We start from the raw sequence: 17,561 nt of genomic DNA, 5'->3' as shown, positions 1-17,561 counted from the left end.
CTGTTTATCCGTCTTCCTTTCTCTCTCTTCCTCCCACTCGCCTGGTCATTGCATGGGTCAGGATGGGAGTCACAACAGGCGCTGGGATGAACCCCCCACTATCTGTCATTCATCACATCCCACAATTGACAGCTGCCTCTACCCACTCACACTTTTACCTCTGCATTTCTCATGGAAGACAATGTGTTGCATGTAGCAGCGATATACCAATACACCTATTTATATAGCTCCTTGATATATTCACCATAGCACATGTGTGTGTTTGTGCATAAATAATTTTCCACCTGAGAGGATAGAAGTCATGGCCCATTTCTCTGTGATACTCCAAACACAGCAGGTGATTGTGGAGTTTTAATGTAAAATGAACTATTAGGTGTGGGGAGCTGATTAAGTGAAATTAAAAAAAAGCTGAAATTACAGTAGAATGTATTTACGTACATGTAATAAGGGGGATTTTATGTTCAGGGTCTTTTATTGGGGGGAGAGCAGCACTGGGTAACCAAGGATCACACAAATAAAATGAGTAAAAATAATAATTTATTACAAAATTTTAAATGATATTACAGTAAATGAAAACCCAAGTTAAAAATATCTATGACAAATTAAAAGACAAATTAAAAAGCTTTAAAACTTCTGCAACTAAAAATAATTAAAAAGGCTCAGGAGCAGAGTTTCTTAAAATATCTTTTAATAAAAGAGAGGGGTAAGGTAGCTAGCCTACTTAAGTGTCCTTAGGTCTGCACTGGCACACCAGTCTGCTGGGCTCGTCCTCCCTAGGGCCGCTTTTAATAAACTCTGAGCTGGATGGTGGTTCTAATTATGTCCCCTTAAGTTTGCCAAATATGTTAATACTAGCTGTGTTCTTCTTATTTCATCCATTTCCACCTGTAAAGCTGATACTGGCGTAGTCTTTATGGCCCCACAGCACAGTCTCAAAACTTAATACTGGATTGTGTCCAACTTTTTAAGTAATGTCTTTGATGCTGATTCATAGATTATACATTCATAATCAAAAACTGACCTGATAAAACCGATATAGTTTTCAAATCAGATCTGCTATCCCACTCTCTGCCCCTCAAACATCTAATAATATTCAGTATCTTCTTACATTTTCCTACCATTTTTCCTATATGTGTTGTGAGCTTCTTCAAACCAAATCCCCAAATACTTGAAACAATCTACTCTTTCTAAGTTTCTCCATATATAGATTAAGACTGACTTCATTATCAAGTTTCTTTTTGGTAAAAACAAACAAAAAACCTTTGTCTTTATAACTGAAAATCTAATACCCCATTCCAGTGCCCATGCCTCCATACATACATTCTCTATTGCTTGTTTTCTTAACTATAAACTCTATATTTCTTCCCCTTTTCCACATAACCTCATCACCTGCAAATAATGAGACGTCAGTAGACCAATCTACATTGCTAAATATTTCATTTACTACAACTGAAAACAATATTGGACTTACTATACTTCCTTGAGGGGCTCCACTTTCTACTAAAATCTTTTCCTATTCTTACTGAGATCGCCCTCTTTTTCTGCTTCCTGCTGCCCCCTTTGACCTCTGGCAGGTAGCTAGTTGTACCTTCTCTGGAGGTACAGTTCCACCTCATTGGGGTACTAGACTGTGCACAGGAGTGGGTGATCTGTGACAGCACAGGTAGATCAACATAATAAACATGCAAAGAAAATACAAAGCAAACTAACATGCAAAGCAAATTACAAAAAGAAAAGATAACTCAAAATACATGCAAATGATACAACAATCAATCTAAAATAAATACACAGAAAGAAAGAAAGAAAGAAAGAAAGAAAGAAAGAAAGAAAGACAGAAAAAGTTTTTCTGTGTCAGAGATGATGCACAGTCTGCCATGACTTCTGTGAGGACAGTGTGTGTCTTCATGATCATGCAGCAACACAACAAGGGACAGAGAAGAGATGGATAACAAACTTGTCATGTTTTATTGCAAGAGATGGTGTTCCTTCTTCATGACAGTTGTCCCTGTGGTGACATTCAGGCCCCCGCAGTCATCATCCGATGATCTCACTGGTGACACTCACGCATACATAGAAACACACACACACTGAGCTGCCCAGTCATGACCTCAATGCTCTTCCTGAATAGGCAATTCTCAGAATCAAGCTTAAGCAGAAACCTGGTATGTATGAGAAGCCCACACATGAATGGCAACACACACACACACACACACGCAAATGCAAAGGTTGCAGCCGAAAGGTGTAGTGGACTGATCATTGCACATGCAACCCGTCACCTGCACAGTGAAACATGACAGATAATGCAGGAGTAGGAGGTAGAGGCCAGAGATACAGAGCTGAGTGGGTAGCAGTGTGAGAGAGAGATAGGAAGTGAAGTAGCTAAAAACAGAGCTCAAATGTGAGGCGAGCCTGTCAGAAGAACTACTAAAACCCACCACAGGGACTTACTAACTAGGTCACACAGGACCTTTGGGTGTCTGGGTGAGCGCTGCACTTTTCAAAGAGAGGCCAACTTCTCTCCATTAAGGTAGAGTAGAGGAGTTTTGGATCTATCATGTCCACCTTAATCTCCACCAGGGGAATGCTCATTATGCCCTATCTACCACTATGATCATTTTTTTTTAGCATTTCCATTTCCCTAGGTAAACACTTATTTTCACCTCAGGCCAGCATTTGTGCTGCGTGTGCATCACTAAAATGAGGTCGACATATCCCTATTGATTCCTTTCAAACGAGTACTTCTCTGTAAAATTCATTAGATTGTTGCTCTTAAGGTGTGCTTAAACGGAATTAACCTGTACTGGTGAAAACACACAGTAAACCATCAATCAAGCAGTTTGAATACCTACACCAGCAACAATATGGCATATTCAGATTCAACAGATTTTGTTTTGTTTTGAATAAATAGAACATCCTCCCTTTCAAAAATGTGCTGCTGACTGATAAAATCCCAACAGGAAAATCTCATTATAGAAAATTATTGTTGTAGTTATATGAATACTGGATTCCCTTTATTCTTTTAAGTCCTGGCAAATTTCCTCAAATTTCTTGTTTTCATTTTTTTGGTTTCACAATTGTATCACTCCAGCTTGCACACCAAAACAAGAAATGTATTATTAAAGGTGCTCTGCCTAGTTTTCTCATTAAAAAGCACAAGTTATATTTACATTCAGTGGCATTGTGCACATGCTCAAGGTCTAACAAAAGTGCTGAGGCACTTAAGCAGATTTCTCTTGTTTGAAATGTGCATTGTTTACATCCATGTTTACTAGCTTACAGTCTCTGATTCTTCCCTGCCTTTTGCTGGTGCATGGCTGCATTTCTTCACACATTACCATCACCTGTCAGGCAGTGGAATAGTGTGAAACCATTAGTAGGACTATGTATTATTTCATGTGTGTGTCCACGTGCACAAGACAAACAAAAGCTTCCAATAAGAAGCTGTACCTTGTTCAATTCTGCATCTGTTTAGAGCCATGATTCAACATTTCAAAGACTCTTAAATTATGAGTACCGTAATGCCTATTTCAAATTTGATCTACAACATGTACCGTTAATGTCACGGCACATGTGGTAAAATGTTTTGCTGTTAGATATAGAGGGTTTAATTACCACTAAGCCTTACAGCTGTACTAAGAGGCCACAACATATACTGAACGTCGCAACTGGCAACAACAAACAAGGGTGAAGACCTTACCTAAACCCCAACTCGCTTTTCACTTTAGTTTCACTTGTCCCCTGCAGCGATGACTCACTCGACTGGGTGGTTGAGGCCAGCCCACTCCAGGGTCCTCTTCTCTTATAAAACATGGGCTGAGCTCAGCGCTGGTTTCAGCTCATTTAGGTTAACAAATAGATGTAGACAGAAACTAAACCAAAATACTTCAGGGATGAGGGTTACTGTCCATTGAAGTCTCAAAAAAAATTTCTTGCTTTCGGCGTCTTACCCCTGATCAGCCCGTATTAAGGCGGAGACACACATGACAACTGTTGAGCCGATCATGAATAGGATATGGGTGCGATGACTGATGGTGTTGACAGTCAGCAGATAAAATCATATAGCATATGATATGAAAACATTATCATCTGAACTCTTAAGATGCAGTCGCTGACAGTTCTTCTCATAAAGATTTATTTAAACATATTTTCGACTAACATCGGCAACCGATGATGGCACTTGTGTCAGCTGAGGGAGACATACCGGTAAGGAAAAGCTACTTACTACAACATAAAATCAAAGACATACACACACACAAAGTTTACTTACCTCCAATTCCCTCTGTAGGCTCTACAGTCCACATTACCTGTGCCTCTCCATCCAGGACCTCACCCAAACTCAGTGCTTTTTTTTTGTTTGTTTTGCCTTTTCAGCACAAATTGCTCTGCATATAATCTGTACAAGTGGCTGGTTGCCGTCCAGATTTGTACCCATCTTATAACCAATAGAACCAATAGGAAAAAGGACAACCTGTGACCGTGATACAAGCATTTATTAACAATGTGAGCAATGGTACACAATGTTCTTGGCATTTTTATAGTCTCTATAAAGATAGGAATTAATTCAACATGTTCGAACATGTTTGCCAATACCTGTTGTACCTGTGAGAATGTATACATGTGATCACTGCAACAGCTGGGAAGGAAAGAGAAAGTGTGTATGTGTGGATGTGCATATACATGATCAAATCTGTGTGTACACATCTGCTGTGCTTGGCTCAAGGTTGTGACAGACAGAAGTGCTTAAAGTTCTTGGCTCAAAGAAACTGTAATCAAACCAACACCCAAAGCCCACACAGAGCAGAGGGGCCAGCAGCCCACACACGCACGCTCACGCACACGTGATCACACACATCCCCACATAGAAACTCAAACACTCTCTCTCTCTCTCTTGCTCGTACAGGCACACCTACGATCTCACATAGCTTTAAGCACTTACCTGCAGCTTTTAATTGTACTTCCTGTGTTCTTATTCCACAAAACTCCAGACACCCACAACCTCTTTGCTGCCTACCTTGCTCATAATCCCTTTTCTCTCCTTTAAGACACCATGCAGCCGCATTTTCTATGACTACGCCTGTGAGTCAACTCATTACATCCTCTTTTTGTCTTGGTTTTATTATCTCAACGCAGCGGGCTCGGTCTCCAGCCTGTTTACATACATGCAGTATATGGTCAGTTCCATATGGGTGGTCAGGCAAGGATGTGAATGAGATCTAAGCATTTCTGTATGATTAATGCAGGATGACTCATTCGCCACAGCCTCTCGTCATACACACACAGACTCATAGGGGCACACACACACACACAGCACATGCACATCATTAAATATATAAAAGGAGTATATGTATGTATTCATTTTACACACCCACATACATTTCAGTACTCAGAGAGTTCTTGTCAAATGTCAAATGCTTTTGTGCATCTAATATGTAGGCTGTGCCTGTTGATGTTCTTACTCAATTTGACTCTGCGTCAGATTACTCTGCAGTTAACATTCAGTCCATTCAAAGGCTAACATCGAGTGCCGAAGCTTCGTCACAAGAGTGTCTCCTTTCACAGAGCCTACCCATATTTTTTATGGTTTTCTGTCATTTTGGGTGGTTCAGAGCCTGTACAGTAATTCCATATGTGTCAGCAAAGAAGGAATTCAGTGTGGGTGATTGTAAAACATAATTGCTTGAACATAAAACCTCAACTTTTCCTGAAAGTGAATAGTGTGTTACTGGATGATGTGACACGTGACACGCCCCTCCCTTCTCGCCCTCATGTCAATTAGACTTAGTTAAGATGAAGAGGCATCTGTTTTGATCATTTCAATCTCTGTACAGTGGCCAAGCTACAGTGTAAGATCCACCCAGACATTTTTTTCTATGAAGTACAAATGTGATACTTACTGATGTGTAGGCAGATCAAGAAAGCATTTTCATAAGGCTGCTAACATACACAATGTATATTAACAACAGACCCCAGTTCCCCTGAGAGAAGGAGCATCTATGTTTATTAATATGTATGATCCTGCACATTTTCATCTGTTCATTAAAGCATGCATGACTTTGTATATAACAAACCTGTGTGCATTATGTACTGTAGGCCGGTGAAGACCAGTAAAAGTATTCTGTCCTGTTGTGTGTGTTTCTCTCCCTGCACTTTGTCACTCACAGCTCCTCTGGTTACGACCTAGCCCCTCTTGGGGCCTCTGGGGCCCGCTGGCTAAATTAGTTTCAGCAGCACCAGGAACCAGAGTTGCAGGCCCCTAACCTCTCTTTGGATTACAGAACTCTAACCCTCCTCTCTGTCAAGGCCTCCTAAGGCCTTTGAAGTTGATCATGGCTTTTCCTTCCTCACGCCACTCGACTCCAAATGAATGATCTACCCCCACCTCTGCCCTTCACCGACCCTCCCTTGTACTCTCACCCCTTTTTCTGCTATCTCACCAATCCTCCTCCTCCCTCTTTCCATCTCTGCCTCCAGGTTGAGGTCCCCCTCCTGTTTTTGCTCCCTTCCTTGATTTCCTCCCACTCCACTGGCCTTTATCCCTCTCCCTCTTATTTTGGTCCTCATTCCTCATTTCTTTGTCTCGCCAACCCTAAAAGCACCTCTCCTGTCCTATCCTGATCCTCCTCCTGTCTCCATCTCCATCTTTTTGTCTTCTTTCCTCTCCGCCTCTGGTATCTAAACATCACTACTCTTTTCTTCACCGAGGGCTTAAAATATGTTTCCTCTCCCACTCTTTTTCTCAACTTCTCACATCATCCTGTATTTCCTTTTTCACGTCGTATTCTTCTTCACCTAATTTTCTCTTTACCCACTCTCTTGTTCTCTGTTCCATTTTCCTCCCCCTTCCTTCCTTTCTTCACCCCTCCCTTCCTCCTTTGGACTTTGTCCCCAGGGTTTTTTGCGTGCCTCACACATTCCTTTGCACTGACTGGCTCTGTTTACATTGACATCCTCTATTCTGTGTGTGGACCGCGGCACCACAAACCCGAGAGCACAGAAGCACACAGAGATGCACCCAAACCAAGTTCATTAACCCCCTTCTTCTCTCAGTCCAGAGAAAATAAATGAGAGTAGGAATAAATAACATAATGAAATAAATAGAAAGTTCAGAAATAGAAAGTAATGCGTCATTATAACCACCAGACAGAGGAACATACCATGCTTTATGTCTTCACATTCTACGACCCATTGACTTTTCTCTGCTAATTACACTTGCACATGGTAGCGTGCTCTCTAAAGGTGGACATTTTTCATCCACATGCTGGGACGGCAGGATAGTTGGAAGTTCAAATGGAACTCAAACACATTAGAGTACATTATGCCAGCAGAGGTTATGGAGTAAAGTCAAGAGCTGCCAAACTCTAATAGCACCCTTAATCATATACCACCTGATCCTGCTAAGTGAAAGCAGGGGAGGCACAGCCCAGATTCATTGATAAATAAATGCAGCCAAGTGGATCTTTTCATAGCTCTGGCAGCCAGAGGACAATATGTAGCCATGTGAGCTATGTTTATTTTATTAAACTAAGTAAGAAAGAGAATAAGGTAGCATGGGTGGGGGTAGGGGCGGGTAGGGTAGAACAAGACAAAGGTCAGCAACAGGGCTAGAGAGTGAGGGAGAGAAAAGAAGGGAGCATTAACAGTTGATCTATCATAAGGTCATCTTTTTCCGCTGCATACACGTCACCTGTGCGTTGCCTACCAAAGGACAGTCAGCACATTCAAATGTCAGTCTGCTGCTTGTATTGTGTAATGCTGCGCTCTCACATCCACACACACATGCCTCTGTGTGCTATAGTGAAGCATAGCATACATTGATCGCATGTATCTGCTCAGCCCAACCCAGTCCATTCCAGGTACTGTGTTGCACAAGGCACTCCCACCCCATCCAACTCCTCTCCTAAACTCACCCATATTAGGTTGTTATTTCTCATCCATGACATAATGTTTGTCTGTCACCATTTCCTGTCTTGTGCTATTCTTGTATTCACCTGTCAGTCTGGCTTAATGTGTTTCATTATTTGCTGAGATAATGCTCCATTGTGGACAAGCCTTAGATATTCACTGGAATGACTCAATAACAGTTGGCTTTATCACTAATCTGCTATTGTTAAACACTTATACAGCCAACATTCATGATTTAGCGTAGCTTGACTAAACCTAGTGTTTATGGGTTAAACACAGGCATGACCAATCCAGGGCTCCTCCTCAGTCTACCCTGTTTCATCTTGTGTTGTTCTTTCCCTCACTGATTGATCCTGTACTGTGTATTCACTTGTGTGTGTGTGTGTGTGTGTGCTGACACGTCCATCATGCCAGGTCACAGTTAATTGCCAGGCAGATTATACGGTGTTGCAAATGGATAAAAACATTTGCGCAGTGAATCATTTCTACTTTACTGGCACACACGCCTTGACTTCCAGTAAGGATCCATAGCTGCACGCCCGCCTCTTCCCCAGGCTTCCATGAAAACCGACATTGATGCCAGCGACTCTGGAACTGCCCAACAAGGAGTTAACACCTCAGATGGAGAGACATAGTGGAAGGAGGAGTGGGAGGAGAAGGAAGAGGATGGTGTGAAGGAGAAAAGGAGTGGCTGAAGGCAGGCGCAAAGGTGGTGAGCTCAGGGCTGTGGAATCAGGAACTGCTCTTTGCTCTTTACTCTGCTACGCCCCTGCACTACCGCCACCGCAACACCCACACCTCCACCCATACTCTCTACCCGTACGACCTCTGCTCCACTCTGGTCTAGCTGGAATGCTGACTTTCACCCCCACCCACCCCCTCCTCTCTCTGTTTCTCACCCCTCCCTCTCTTACAAAATAAGAAGAAATAAAGGGGAAGCAGCGGCCCCTGTTACTGCTTGCGGCTTTGTGTGACTGCCTGTGAATGTGAATCAAGTTTCCAACAAAACTCACAGAAAAAAAAAAAAAAACTTCTAAATCAGAGCTCTACCTTCTGTCTTGGTGTACTGCAGAAGTGCCACTGTCTGACTAAAAATATCTCTCCAAGCAGCAGAAGGAAAGTCTGATTCCACACGAGGCTCTATTAAAACCCACAGATTCGGCAGTGCAGACCTCAGCGTGATTCCAGTGAGGATCATTCCTGCCTCCAGAGCTGGAGTTTGTACTGATTGAGAGCAGGAAAAACATTCACACACAGTCTCAGTTGAGGCAAATTCCAGTAAAAGCAATTTGTGTAAAATATGTGTCCAGGGAAAAAGCCTTCAGAGTGGGTGCGCTGATCTAAAAAATATTACTTTTTAGCCTCGAATGAAGAGATGTTATCGCTCTTACATGAATACACAATTCCTTGTAATATTTCTGAGTGATACAAGATGTATCCTCTCTATGGTTCAGGAAAGCATGGTAAGGCATCTTTTATATGTCTGCTCCTTTTAACACCTCAGCCTCTTACATGAGACAGATCAGGTTAACCTTCCCCCTGACTTCAGACGTTTCAGGCATAGCTGGCATGAAATACTCATCAACATATTTGTCACTATCTCTTTTGTGGTAATGGACCATAGATGCTGTCTGTCTCCTGTTCCATGATATGACTCATTAAACTATAGCACATGAATAAAAGCCTTGTGTTTCTTGATAACGAAACATTTCCAGTTGGCTTTTTTAAGTGTTAGTTGGCCTTTGTTTCTGATAAAGATGAAGATAAGTATGTTTATCTGATGGAATAATTTATCAAACAAATAAAACTTTCCTTTGAAAAGAGTTCAGAGTTGTTTGCGGTAGCTAGGTCAACAGCAGCATAATAGATGAGTGCTTAGAGAGAGAGAGAAAGAAAGAAATAGGGCGGTAGCTGGCACATCTGTCATCCATTTGGGGTGGGGAAGGAAGGGATGGCTTTCTGCTTACCTGTGCACCGTCAGCCCAGGAGGGGTGGCGAGGACATTTGTCATGGAGCCGGGGAGTAAATAGTGAAGAAACAAACCGCCATCTGTCTGGGCCCATTGATTTTCACATGAAAAGCAAATACATCCTTTTTGTTTGCGCTGCCTCCCAGCCCTGTCTGCCTGTTGGGCGGGCGCAGAATTAAAGTTTACCTTTCGACATCATGTTCCTTTGATAATCTTTATATATAACTCAACCTCGAACCTGATGACTCCCTTTTGTGGGGTGCCACCGGCTGAAAAAAGGAGCAAACATGAAGTGCTTGAGCCCTAGTGAGTCACAGAGAGTCAGCAGTGCCAGAACAGCGGCAGGTTGGCGAGGTAAGCAGATAGCATGTCTGCTCTTAACAACAATGAACAATACAGAGCCATGGTGACGTGTACATGGCTGACCTGAACAGAGGGCAATGACAATGAAGGTCAAGGATCCAGCCTCTCACATCCTGTGCTTTCATAGCACCTTTGAAAATGCATCATTTTTCTTCTCTATCCTCCAGCATGCACCTCAAAGGGAAGATGTCCATTCACATCTGCGATATGTCACAAAGGTGTGGCACGAGAAGAAAAGACAGAAAGAGCGAGATGCAGAGATTGATGCCACGAAGGAGAGAGAGCTTAAATGTCTTGTGTCACCACCACCTGCCTCCTCTTATGAAATCTCTTCATGTTCCACCCACTGAGTTTCCAATCCTCCATTCTGTCCTTTAACAGACGCTAATTCAACCACTGAATCTAATCCCTAATGTAAAGACCTGATAAATTCCTTTCACTGCCACCATGTAAATGTTTATCATTAAATGGGGGTATTCACAGAATTATCACTGAGGGGCGTAATGACTATTTATGAGGTCTGACTAAGGTTTGTGGGCAGATAACCTAACAAAGAGCGCCTAGGTGCTCTCTGTGTGTATTATCCTCCCTATTTGGCTTTGATCGTTTTGGCATTTTGCTGCAGACACTTTAGATATACAGCTGATGCAACCAAAATGTCATCCCTTCTTTTTGTACAACCGCTGGAGTGAGGGCCTTTTCATTTAGGGGGAGAATTTGAAACAGCTCTAACCTTTCATCAACAATGCTGCCACTTTACGCTGTGGAATTCCTAATTCAATGAGAGGCGTACCGAGGCACCTGCTTTCATCAGTGCTAAGGTCCTCTGAGAAAGTCAGCGGAAAGAGAGAAAAAAGGATGGAGAGAGGCATTAGCAACTTGTTGACAAGACCGGAGTGTCAAAAACAAAATGAAACACGCACCTAAGGGCTTGTGATGTCATGTGGCACAAACAGGTTTTTACTGTTGAGACAAAAACAAAACAGATACACACACACACACACACACACACACACACACACAAACACACACACAATATATTATCTGGATCACCTTGTGGTGATGACAGAGACACTGACACATCATGCTACGTCATTAGATAATTATATATGAGTATGCGTTTTCGTGTGTTTGTGCATGTAGAGTTTGTGTGTGTGTGTGTGTCTGTGTGTGTCTGTCATTGTTCTGTTCCCATGCCCTTTCTTGTACATGTCAATCCCCACCTGTTCAGTAAAAGACGGAGTGGAAAACCTTCAACTATGCAATCCCCTCAAATGGTCTTCTCTGCTAGGACCCGCATGATGTGTCATTGCTGGCTTTGTCGTTACATTCCCGTCCCTGTTCTCACATTATCTAATTACCACACAAACAGTCTGATGAGAAAACTGGGTATTATCACAAGGGCCATTTAATATCATATTTCATATATCACATATCATATTTTGTTTTACTCAGCCTTTCCTCATCTTTTTCTTTCTTTCCTCATTCAGTTCCCTGTCCCTCCCCTCCCTTTATATCCCCCATATCAGCCTCTTACAGCCCCCCCCCCCCCCCACTTCTCCTCCCCCTCTCCGCATTCCTTGGTGAGTGGGTGGAAAGTTCAATGGGGATGTGGGATCCCAGAAGGGCAGGGGGTTTGCCTCTTACCAGAGCACAGTATGTGTGCAAACCGGGGGCTTCTTATCAGCCCATCCAATCTCTCTCCCTGCATGACTGCAACTCAACAGCAAGGCCCCTGCTCCTACACAGTGTCAGCAGTGGTGGTGACTGCTTGTAGGTGTTGTGGTGTGGTCCAAAATGTGTCCCAAAGAGTCATTCTATAGTGCGGTAAGTGTTTAAAAGACTTCTCATCATTAGATTTCATATGAATAGATTAAACTTTGTAAGCATCTACTCACCTTTACATTGTTATAGCAGGGGAGGGGGGGGTCCCTGAATTGTTGTGTTCCCCTTGCTGTAAACACCTATCCACTTCTGTTCCCCACTTCAAGATGGACTACAGAGACAGACGCTGACAACACTTAATGAGAGAAGGACCTCTGCTGGATATGTCTTGATACTGCAACCCTCCAGTTATCTCTTAAGGGAGGAATGAGTGTCAAGCTTTGTTGACTCCACTCTCAGTTTGAAGGTATAACTTGTTTAGAGTGTGAATATAAGATTTGAATTAATGTTGGGCTTTGATCATGTAGTGATAGGGTGAAGTTGACAGACTGCTCATCAATTTAAGTACAATCTTTCATCTGTTGTTTCTCTTGTCATTGTAACACCTCATTGCCTCACTTCACATACTTGGCAAGTAGAAAATGACAGGGTAGGGCAGTGTGGGCAGGTCATTTCCAGCAACTTGCATAACCTTCCTATAGTGACAAACCCATCACTATTTTCTTAGTGGCATACCGTACCCTTTTGTCACCGTGTTTACCTTTGGTTCTATCTTATCTCTGTTGCGCTGCAGCAAACTGGTTTTAGTAGCAACTCTGGTCCGTGGGCTGTGAGTGTAGGAGACACACAGGAAGTGGTGGGCGACCAGTAAACTGTATTTCCTCTTCCTGTCTATGTCCTCCCTCCCTCCCTGCCTGCCCTTTGGCTATTAATGCAACTCTGAGCTACCCACCACACACCCACATGGCCACTGGGAGCTAGTGTGCACTAGAAATCACAGACACGGACACACACACACACACACGCACGCACAAAAACAAATATGCATACAGTCCCACCAGCAGATGCCAAGTGATATCAGTGTAAATAATTAGTGGCTAAACAAGCAGGCAGCATATTAGGTTGTACAGAGAGCCACACAAAGAGCACAGTACAGTATGTGCCCTCATGGCTGGCTCTCATATCAGTCCATTAGCTCTTGCTTCTCCCTCCTACCTTGCTGGTACATAGACAACAGACAGCAGGGTGCAATTAAATAGGTGTCCATCACTCAATCATGATGTCTATCACAGCTAAGGAGGAGGTGGATGTAGAGTATGCATGCACAGTTGGAAAATACCACTGGTGTGATAACAAGGTTGCCCATTCTTTAAGCAGCTGCACCTGCCTCTGCAGACTACCGGGCACGTGTACATCAAGCAGGGATGCACACACATACACACACACACACACACACATACACACACAGCCACACACAATACAGATGTACCATTGCAGTTGGCTGTGAAGGGAATTATTGTTTTTTTTTCTGTTAGCTATTTTTTCCTCCCTCCTTCAAGTAGGCCTGATTTTTCTGAAAGTGGGCTCAAAAGTGGGCTGACAAATTTGGCACTTCAAATGTGCACTTTCAATCTCTCCATCTCTTTCGTTCTTTGTTCAATTTACCACTTACACACGTGGCACAGCCTACACACACACATGCACACATGCACACACACACACACACACACACACACACACACCCATGATCCATGTTCCCATTGCAGTCCTTATCTCCTCCCCCCGGTCATCCAGCTCATCTGTGAGAACAGAGAGAACACACACGAGCATGAATCACAATGAATCATGCAGCCCAAATAGCACCCAAAGAGAGGTGTTGCATTTAACCAGGACACAGACTATTTATAATGGCCTGTGTGCACATTCTCATTATAGGCCACGGAGGATGCTGACAATGGACAGGCAGATGAGGGGGTAGTGACTCCTTTTAAATGTCACCAGCAATGTATCTTCTTATCTACAGGCTGTTGTGGTGGCGGTCTGTCTGAATACAATATTTAGAGCAGGGTGAATGAACTGGAATAGAAGGGGAGAAAAGATCTTTTATAAAACATTGGCTTTGACACAATTATTTGCAGAGGAGGGGGCACAGACGCTCTATCACCATATAAGATTACTGATTTATTAGATTTAGTCAGTCCTGTAGTAGAGGGCTCTGACATTTCGCCTGCTTAGAGTGAAGTCAGCTAATTTGATTAAGATCAGCCTTAATGATTTAAACACTGATTATAGGTTGTTAATAAGAGCATGTATAATTTCATCAATGGTGATTCAATTCTGATAAAAAAAAGGTAAAATAAATAAAAACAGAAACACAAAAGGCAAGTCTGTATACAAGCAAAAAGTGTCTCTTCCATGCAGACCTCTGCCTAATAAGCTTGTTTAAGTCTAATTAGTGTAACAAGTATCCGGAAAATAAATAAACATAATTATCATATCAAATACATTAGCTGTTGGGGGGATGATAGACTAATTTGACAAACACTTTGTTCTTCTGTTTTCTTTTGGCTTATTTTCTCTCCGCACATGCCAATCACGCTCAATGCATCACATCAGGACCAGAGAGTTGGGAAGTGCAGGCTCATCAATCCTTGGCAAACTAACATTCAAATTACACTGTGTCTGATCCTGAAAGCAACAATGCACTGAACCCCCACCCCCCAAATTTGCAGAATAGCAGGGTAGAAACCACACTGAAACAGCTTCGAGAAGCAATCAGCACCTGAACAATTACATCTAGTGAATTGATGAGATATTGATTGAAGGTAGCCAGACACCTGACCAGAATCTGCAGATTCTCAACACCCACACTACAAATCAGTATATAGGCCTATGCCACCCACCAACACAATAATGAAAACACAGTAGATACAGAACACTGGAAACCCAGTGTGCACCGTGACAGTCTTTCTTCTATTCCAGTGGAAGAGGCAGAGGAGAAGAAAGGAGGGGCGATTTCATTACCAGCCAACATGTAGACTCACGCCGCACGGCTTTACCCAACCAACCGTTGTCATGGTAGCAACTTGTCATGTCATCTGCGTCTCACCTTGAATGAATGGAGACCTGTGGGACATGTGTCCTCTCCTGGGAGCGTGCACGGGGTCTGTAGTGGAAGTGCGTCAGCCCTATACGAACAGCTGGGGACACACCCACGGCAACATGCGCCACTGTTTGTGTGCATGTGTGTGTTACGTATGTGTCTGCTCTCTTAGGAGATAACAAGGGAAGCTGGCTTCCTCAGAACCACATCGTCACCACAGGGAAGACAACAACAGCAGCAACAGCAGCAGCAGTTGACCAGCTGCTCCTCCATCTGAAACCTGCACTTCACTATAGGGTCATTCCTGTTCTACCTTTGATCAAGGAGCTATTTCTGTGTTTGGGAAAATGTAGTCATAAACTTTTGCCTATGGGTTATCGCCTGTATCACCACTGAGTTTCAGTTTTTAAATGTGCAAAAATGACTAGCTGGTATCAGTTTACATAATATACTCTGTGTATTTTGTCTTCTACAGCGAGAAATGACTGTTGTGTTTATCTTTGAGGTGACAGCAACGTTTCTTTTGAAAACTATCTGCAAAAATCTATCTGGCTGCTGAAGAGCTGTAGAATCTGTGTTGCTTTTTCTGATGGTGTGCAATAACAGCGATCATGTATCTCATTTCTGGCCTGATGGCAATAACAACAACAAGGCAATTCAGACTAAAATTATCTCTTATTTGAGCTGGAGATCATAGAGTTAATTTTCTAAGGAAAGTTTCACTTTTACCACTACTGATCAGTTAGTCTCATGAAAGAGTCAATGTGTTCAGACTGCATTATAATAATTAGGGTTAGGATAGGGTTGTACTTTTTTAATAATTTCTTGTATTTCTCTGTGTTACTCTGCATTCTATCCATAAGACTTAGCCATCATTTTTCTGCACTGTTTCTTGACGTCGTCCATGTCGCTTGAGAGTTTATTGAATAGACGCGAGATAGCTTTGTGTGTATGTGTGTATGTGTGTGTGTGTGTGTGTGTATACAAGTTTGAGTGTGCTGAGGGGATGATGAGGGGAGAGGAGGAAAGGCACAGCAGGTTTCTATGACAACAACTTTTTATTTGTGCTTCCTCAATGGTGTTGGTGGAGTAGATAGATAGATAGATAGATAGATAAATAGATAGAGAGAGAGAGAGAGAGAGAGAGAGAGAGAGACAGAGAGAGAGAGACAGACTAAGAGAGTCTGGCGAGTTCTTTGGAGACAGGCTAGTAGGCTGGGGTGCATGGGCAGGCGGGGGTGGAGGAAGGCAGCAGAGTTGTATGCCTGCATGCTTGCTTTGTCTAGAACAGAATGTCCTCTTTGTATACACCCCTCCCTTGTTGGATGACAAGTAATCAACAACTTGCTTGCAGTTACCCAGAAATACCTTGTGAATATGACATGTGTCTATACTATCTGATAAGGGCTAAGCATTCCTTCTCAAGAGCAAATGGAACAAAACTCATTTGCCTTAACGTTCAGTGTGGGAGGGCACGTGCGTGCTTGCCTTTATGAGTATGTGTGTGTTTCTGTACGGAGACTGTCCTGGTGAGATGAATAATAAATGTGACACACATGCAGCACCTAAACAAGTGATCTTGTTTCCAGATCAGTAGAACGTGAAAGAACTTGCTAGTGAAACTTCTAACTGTCCTCATTTAGTTTGATGCCGAGACCACATGAACATGACGCCCACCATGTGCACCGGAGTAGAGTAGCCCAAAAAATGTAGTCGCTGTGCATCTGCAACATAAACAAATGAAAGTTTTGCACACATGAACGCACAAAGACGCAAACAATTGATAAAAAGTGTGCAAATATACTATCTGAATGCATGTTTAAGAACTAAATTTGTTGCTATTTTGGTCAGTCCTCTTTTTTGTGTTTGCTTGTTTTTGAAAATATAGGTTAAATAAAAAATACAGATAAATTCTCTTAAAATAAAAATGATGCCCTGTTGCCCTCATTTAGTCTGATACTGAGCCACGTGAATCTTACGCCCACCTTGGGCATCAGAGTCAGCTGCCCTAAAACCAGAGATAGCCTATCCACTACACACAAAATCACAAAAACATACACACAGAAAAGCACAATGTATACAGTGGTATTCATTCTCCTTCACTCTGTTGCCAGCAGCCTTATTTTATTCTCTCGACAACAATTTGGGCATGTGGGCACACATAAACAAAAACACATGTGTGCGCGCACACACACACACACACACACACACACACACACACACACACACACACACACACACACATTGATAGACTGTCTATCTGTGTGGGGAATGACTCACCTCCTCCACCTGGAGTAGAGCCAAGTCTTTCTCGCCTCCTCCCCCTTCATCTGTGTGAGCCCTTCACTTCACTCACTCCAGCTTCACTATGGAAGCATTTCAATCATTCAAATTAGCTGTAATCACAGCCAAAGGCATAGAGTGGGAATGGCAGCACGTCACTCTGTATACTCAAGAACACTTAATACATTGATTTTATATTGAGCATGCTGTGTTTCAAAAAGGGAGCTGGGGAGGAAATAAATAAGCTATCCAGGCCAAGCCTTTTCTGCCACGCAT

Source organism: Thunnus maccoyii, chromosome 7, assembly GCF_910596095.1.
Source record: "Thunnus maccoyii chromosome 7, fThuMac1.1, whole genome shotgun sequence".
NCBI classification, from domain to species: domain Eukaryota; kingdom Metazoa; phylum Chordata; class Actinopteri; order Scombriformes; family Scombridae; genus Thunnus; species Thunnus maccoyii.
This window is presented reverse-complemented; position numbering follows the sequence as displayed.